We start from the raw sequence: 7,641 nt of genomic DNA, 5'->3' as shown, positions 1-7,641 counted from the left end.
AAATCGTCAGATACAATTTCACTATCACTTATTCTTTTATTCTTCATTTTTTTTAACTCATCATAATATACTTATCTGTTTGGTACTTTACACTTACAATGCACTGAAAAATATAAATATAAATACAGTTAAAATCTCATAAAAAAATTGAGAGAACCATAAAAGGGCAAATACTCATCTAAAAACACCAGATGTAACGTTTTACTTAATAGGTTTAGCATGTTGTCCTGAAATGTTGTTTATATTTAGAAGAAACTGTGATTTCCTGAATGTGGGAGCTGAAGGTTTTAAACGTTTTTTTTTTATTAGATACAATAAACGGTTATTTACTTAGACATAACTGTCTTCAATAAAGTGCGGACACTTGTTTTGTATGTGTAATCATAATAAAATTAAGAATGGAAATGGGGAATGTGTCAAAGAGACATCAACCCGACCATAGAAAAAACAACAGCAGAAGATCACCATCAGGTCTTCAATGTAGCGAGAAATTCGCGCACCCGGAGGCGTCCTTCAGCTGGCCCCAAAATAAAAATATATACTAGTTCAGTGATCTCTCTAATTCATCTCTATTTCATGTTATTATTTCAAAACAAGAACAGTATTCAAGGACGTTTCGTCCCCGAGGGTATCACAAGCCCAGTAGTCAGCACTTCGGTGTTGACATGAATATCAATTATATGGTTCTTTTTAAAAAATTCCTGTTTACAAAACTTTGAATTTTTCGAAAAACTAAGGATGTTCCTATCCCAGGAATAGATTACTTTAGCTGTATTTGCCAGCACTTTTTCAAATTGTGGGTCCTCAATGCTCTTCAATTTTGTACTTGTTTGGCTTTATAACTATTTTAATCTGAGCGTCACTGATGAGCCTTATGTAGCCGAAACGCGCGTCTGGCATATTTAATTATAATCCTGGTACCTTTTAAGGCCACTAAGTCGATGCCACTGCTGGGGTACGTTTCGTCACCAGCCCAGTAGTCAGCACTTCGGTGTTGATATGAATATTAATAATATGGTCACTTTTATAAATTTCCTGTTTACAAAACTTTGCATTTTTCCAAAAAACTAAGGATATTATTATCCCAGGAATAGATTACACAGGGGAAATTGCAACATATGTTGTTCATATGTTTTCAAAACATATGGAAAACATATGATATTCATATGTTTTGAAACATATGAAAGCATATTGAAGCAAACATATGTTTTCAAATGTTTTATAAATCCTGTTTACATATGTTTGAAAACATATGAAAGACATGATTTTCATATATTTTCATATGTTTCAAAGGACATGGGAAAATAAATGTTTTGAGAAAATGTCAAAATTTGTAATTTAACTATCACATACATTTATTCATGTATTATCTATATAATGGATTTCTCAAACATGAAAGTGCAATATTCTACTCTTCCCACTAAATGCCACATGCACCGGTGTCAACGTGATGATCGTAACTGCAATTACGATCATCCCAATATGGCGGACACAAAATTTAGGGAAATTTTAAAAGGCCGGTTTCTCCACTTTAACAGCTTATTTTCATATTTGTATTAGGTAAAAAAATATCCTTATAAGCATTGCCATTGAAATACTTCTTCGTACATGATGGAAAAGGAACAAGAAGAATGAAAATCGAGATACAAGAAATCGCGATGATGATCGTAACTTTTATTTATTTTTATCAACGATGATCATAATTATTATCAAAGATGATCGTAACTGTCTGTTCCAACGAAGCATTTTTTAAAACATACCAAAATAATGTAACTTCGTCCCTGATATAACTTAATAGTTATTTCTAGAATATTCAGTGAATGTTTTGGCCTGGCCTGTATTCTCAAACTGTATCATGAGGATGACAGTTATATTGACTTCATATAAACGTATTCCATTTTGAATGTTAACTAAATTACTACTAATAAAAAAACATCAAGCATATAAGCCTGCTATTTCCCTCTTATGTCATTTCTTTTTGACAAATAGCGGTATTCCAGACCCTCATACTCGGCCCGGGGGAGGGGGGAGGGTGGACGCTCCAATATTTAATTGATAGATGTGCGGCTGGGGATCTGTTACCCCACCCTTTTCATATAATTTAAATTTTAAAAATGTATACCTTCTGCCATATTGTTAGAATTGTGTGTGGAGTGTAATGTAAAAGTTGAATATCAAAGTGCCAAAAGAGAGAAAATATGTCGATAAATGACAGCCCGGAACACCAAAAAAGATGACAGACGAAATTGTTGCATTTTTTTTTATCTTATCATATACTCTTGATAGTTCCCGAACTTTTCACATTTTTTTCAAGCTTGAAAAGGTGACCTATTCCAGCGGCACGTCCTATCACCTTGTATATCGGAAGTGGACCCACCGAACCCTCATATAACGTGAATGTACGAAAGCTTGCATGGTACGTCGAATACGAAAAGCCGGAAATCTTTTCACGGTTACCGTTTTTTTTTATATTATGACGCAAAATCCATGGACGCTCACGCGATCATCTGCTGCTGTGTTTTTTTTTTTTTTTTAAGTTTTGAAGAATGGACAGAGATAGATGATACAAAGATGGTGAACCAGCATTTACCATAAACAGATCCATTGAAATGGGTGACTTGTCGATCAACTGGAAGAAACCGGAGAACGAATTCGCAACATGGAAAATTGATGAAATTCAGCGCAACGAAAGTGTTTTTGTTTTGATGGATAATTTTACGAATCCTAAACGCACAACGACAGGAAAATATTATAAGGCACATTTTGTTTGATAATTAGATAAAAGCAGGAAGATTTATTTTTCATGAAAAACTATAATCCGACTAAGACTGTAGATATTTATAAACATGAGAACGAAATTGTAATATAAATTTAATTGCATAGGGTAATCCGTTTCATTACCTATTTATATATCTCGTGCTGAAGATGTTACAAGATTAAGACACATATACATACCAAATAAACATATAATTTGTAAACCCTTTAGACAATAAGACAAACTTGGAAAGGGGGGAGGACATCATATACTTGATGTAATGTATTGAAATTGTTTATCTAATGTCACTACAGAACAACTTAATTATTTTTACTGATGCAGTCTTGTATAATCGTGTCTGATGATGTGTGGTATTTGTATTTGTTTATCAGTTGTTTTAAATCTATGAAATTGTATAAACAAATTTATTGTTATCTTCAGCAATAAATTCTTATCTATTTTACATTTAATAGATAGGGGTGTCCCTGGGGATCAATTACTACCCTATTTTCATATAATTTAGATTTAAAAAATGTATATATACCTTTTCATACATTGCGTACGTAATAATGTATATGTGACTTTTTCCGAAATTTTTTTAAGTATGAGTGATTCCAGGACATGCAGGAGCGGACAAGAATCACATTATGAAATTACCGAGAAAACCATCACATTTGCTTTAAGCGCAAGTCTGAGGCTGCAAGTTCTTATGCTAGGTTTACTTTAAGGCAAAACAAGACTTGCAACTACAAAAAATACAGGGTTTTGCATATGACAATTTAAGTACAATAAGCCTTAACTAACCTGAGTCTGAGACTACTATTACTGAGAACTATAACAATAAACATCTATTAATGATCAGCCTTATGATACATGTATTATACTTCTGATAGTTTTTCACACCTATTCATACATTTTTGAGCTGAAAAATATGACCCAGTCTATTACAGCGGCAGGTTTTATCATCTTGTAAATTATAAGACGTGGACTCCTAGAGTGCATGAATGGTCTACTTTACATATACTTAAATGTAAATATAGAAATAAGAAGATGTGGTATGATTACCAATGGGAAGAGTCCTATTCTCCACCAGAGATCAAACAACATAGAAGTTAACACATATAAACTATGATACAAGTCTGAAGATGGCTTGAACAATGAACAAAGCCCTTACCACAAAGTCAGCTACATGTATTATTTAAAAGACATTTAATGAAAATGACAAATGCAAAACAAATGTGAACAAACGACATCTTGAACTGCTGAATTACAGGTTCCTGACTTACGGCATTGTGCAGGATTTGATAGAGTCAGACTAGTTTATTGATGCCAAACCCTCCCCTTAAGGGAGCTATAATTCGTTTGTTATGTGTGTTCTGGGGAGGGGGAGGTTTGGCCTGGACGAAAGGCAAGATGAAACACTTTGAAAAAAAGACAGGATAATAATTGATGTAAAAAAAAGTCAGGATACACTATAAATAGAAAAAAAAGACTTTAGACCGTTGGATTTCCCGTTTGAATGGTTTTTAACTAGTAGTTCTTGGGGCCCTTTTTTGTAGTTTGCTGTTCGGTGTGAGCAAAGGCTCTGTGTTGAAGATCGAACATTGACCTATATAAATGATTTACTTTTATAAATTGTTACTTGGATGGACAGTTGTCTCATTGGCACCCATACTGCATCGTCCTATAACTAGGACTGAATAGAATGGAAAAATAAAATTGCGGAACAATATTTTTCATCACTTCATACAACGGTCATATGGATTTAATAAACATAAGATCAATTATATAAAAAGAAGATGTGGTATGATTGCCAATGAGACAACTCTCCACAAGAGACCAATGACACAGACATTAACTATAGGTCACCGTACGGCCTTCAACAATGAGCAACGCCCATACCGCATGGTCAGCTACAATTGACAATTTAAGACAATTTAAGACAATTCAAACGAGACAACTAACGGCCTAATTTATGTACAAAAAATGAACGAAAACAAAAAATATGTAACACATAAACAAACGACAACAACTGAATAACAGGCTCCTGAACGTTCAAATAATTCAATATTTTTTATCTAGTAATTTTTTTTTTCAGGTCAAGTCAAGATCTGTTTTTTTTTGTTTTAAAAGATCAAAAATAGCCAATTTTGCCATATATCTTTTTTATGCAATTTGGCAGATATATTGTAATTTCATTCTTATTATAATAATAATAAACATGTCATACATTATTTCTTTTAGCATTTTCAATGAAAGTACACCTTGTACATTTACTTCAAGAAGTAAAATAATCTAAGCAACAGAAAATAATTCATTTGAGGCATTGCTTTCTAGATTATATAATGGAGTCATAGATTGTCATATTGATTTATGTACATATAACATGTATAAGGAGCAGCAGGCAATAATTATTTTTGATGAGAGCTAAGTAATGAAAAGGATAACTTTGTTTAAATATTTTGTTGTTGTCAGACTCTGTATTCATGTTGCAAGTTTTGAGGTCATAGAGTTAAATGTTTTGATTATTGTTGTGGGCTATTCCTATAAGCTGTGACAAATTAGTATTTTTTAAAGGTTAATTTTATAGAAAATAGCGTTAAAAGCTCTATTAATACTTTATTGCTTGTTCTTATTTTTTTTTTTTGTCTTGCAACAACACTCGTGAAGGTGAGTCTTAGGCATGCTGTTTTTAACAGAGGCGAAGTCATACAAATTTTGTTTAAAATAGTAATTAGGTCAGTTTAAGAGGAACCAAACAATAAATCCCTCAGTCATGGTTGATTGACTTTGATATTTTTACTTAACTTAAATGTGAAAAGTTTCTGATTAGGACAGTTTGAAATAAAGGGCCTAGAAAGGGTGTTAAATAAGCATTCTGCTAGTTTTCAAATTGGTCCCAATTGGGGTCCAAAATTATTTTTTTGGTTTTTGATTTCAACAAACATTTATTATATGGGGTTTATGGTATGCTAAATCAAACCATGTATTTACATTTTTGATTTTTGGGCCCGTTATCAAATTAGTCCACATTGAGGTCAAAAGGGTCCAAAAATAAGCTTTGTTTGATTTCAACAAAAATTGAATTCTTGGGGTTCTTTGATATGCTAAATCTAAACCATGTATTTATGTTTTGGATATTGGGCCATAAAACTAATAGGTTAATGTCCAATTTCAAGTTTTTAAACTCTTAGACCACATTCATTCTGTGTCAGAAACCTATGCTGTGTATATTAAATTTCTCTTGATTTGTCCTTTTTTTAGTTGCTAAAAGAATACTATTATTAGGTGAACTACTTTATGTTGATGGAATGATTGTAAGGTGTTTATATTTGTCTTGTCAGATTTAACGTATTCTATAGGTTAATATATGCATATTTCAAGTCAAGTTTTATAATTTTGGCCGATCAATGTTTTCCAAAAGAGTTATGTCCCTTGGAATCAATGGATATATTCAGTTTATGGAAAATGGTTGTAAATGTTCTCAATTTTCTTGATAAAACTTATAGTAACCATGGTAACTATTATAGTAATGTCTTTGTCTGTGAAGTTTGAAGGTCAGTTTGAAATATTCATTATACAAGAAAAAGAACGTCCCCCCAAAGCACATTTGTTTTATTTATAAATACTTTTGAGAACAAAATAACATGTTTTTTTTAATATTGCCTATTGATAAATAACAAAAATGTCAAAAATAAAGAAACAGACTCAGAGAACATTTATTTCAAATTAATACAATATTGAACGTAAAGTCAATCTAGTTGTTTTTCTTAATCATACAGGATATTTCCAAAAAGCAGCTGCATATACATGCACCAGTAATAGTCAGCAGTGAAGACAATTACATATCTGTGTATGTTGATGTAACAATAGAAATATCGCATACATCATATGAAAATAGCATATAGACAATAGAAATGGGGTATGTCGAAGGGACAAAAATATGAAAAAAGAATATAGTAAATAGAAATGGAATATGTCAAAGAGACACACATATAAAATTAAAAATAGACAATGGAAATGGGGTATGTCAAAGAGACAAAAATATGAAAATAAAATATAGAAATTAGAGGATTATGTCAAAGAGACTAACATATGAAAATAGAATACAGAAAATTGAAATGGAATATGTCAAAGAGACACACATATGAAAATAGAAAATAGACAGTGGAAATGGGGTATGTCAAAGAGACAAAAATATGAAAATAAAATATAGAAAATTGAAATGGATTATGTCAAAGAGACTAACATATGAAAATAGAATATAGACAATAAAAATGGGATATGTCAAAGAGACAAAAATATGAAAATAGAATATAGACAATAGAAATGGGGTATGTCAAAGAGACAAAAATATGAAAAAAAATCTAGACAATAATAATGGGGTATGTCAAAGAGACAAAAATATGAAAATAGAATATAGACAATAGAAATGGGGTATGTCAAAGAGACAAAAATATGAAAATAGAATATAGACAATAGAAATGGGGTATGTCAAAGAGACAAAAATATGAAAATAGAATATAGACAATAGAAATGGGGTATGTCAAAGAGACAAAAATATGAAAATAAAATCTAGACAATAATAATGGGGTATGTCAAAGAGACAAAAATATGAAAATAGAATATAGACAATAGAAATGGGGTATGTCAAAGAGACAAAAATATGAAAATAAAATATAGACAATAGAAATGGGGTATGTCAAAGAGACAAACATATGAAAATAAAAAATAGACAATAGAAATGGGGTATGACAAAGACACAAAAACATGAAAATAGAATATAGACAATAGAAATGGGGTATGTCCAAGAGACAAATAAACAAAAATAGAATATAGACAATATAAAAGGTGTATGTCGAAGAGACAAACAAAGGCAACAGTAG

Source organism: Mytilus edulis, chromosome 11, assembly GCF_963676685.1.
Source record: "Mytilus edulis chromosome 11, xbMytEdul2.2, whole genome shotgun sequence".
Lineage (NCBI taxonomy): Eukaryota > Metazoa > Mollusca > Bivalvia > Mytilida > Mytilidae > Mytilus > Mytilus edulis.
Note: the sequence above shows the minus strand (reverse complement) of the source record.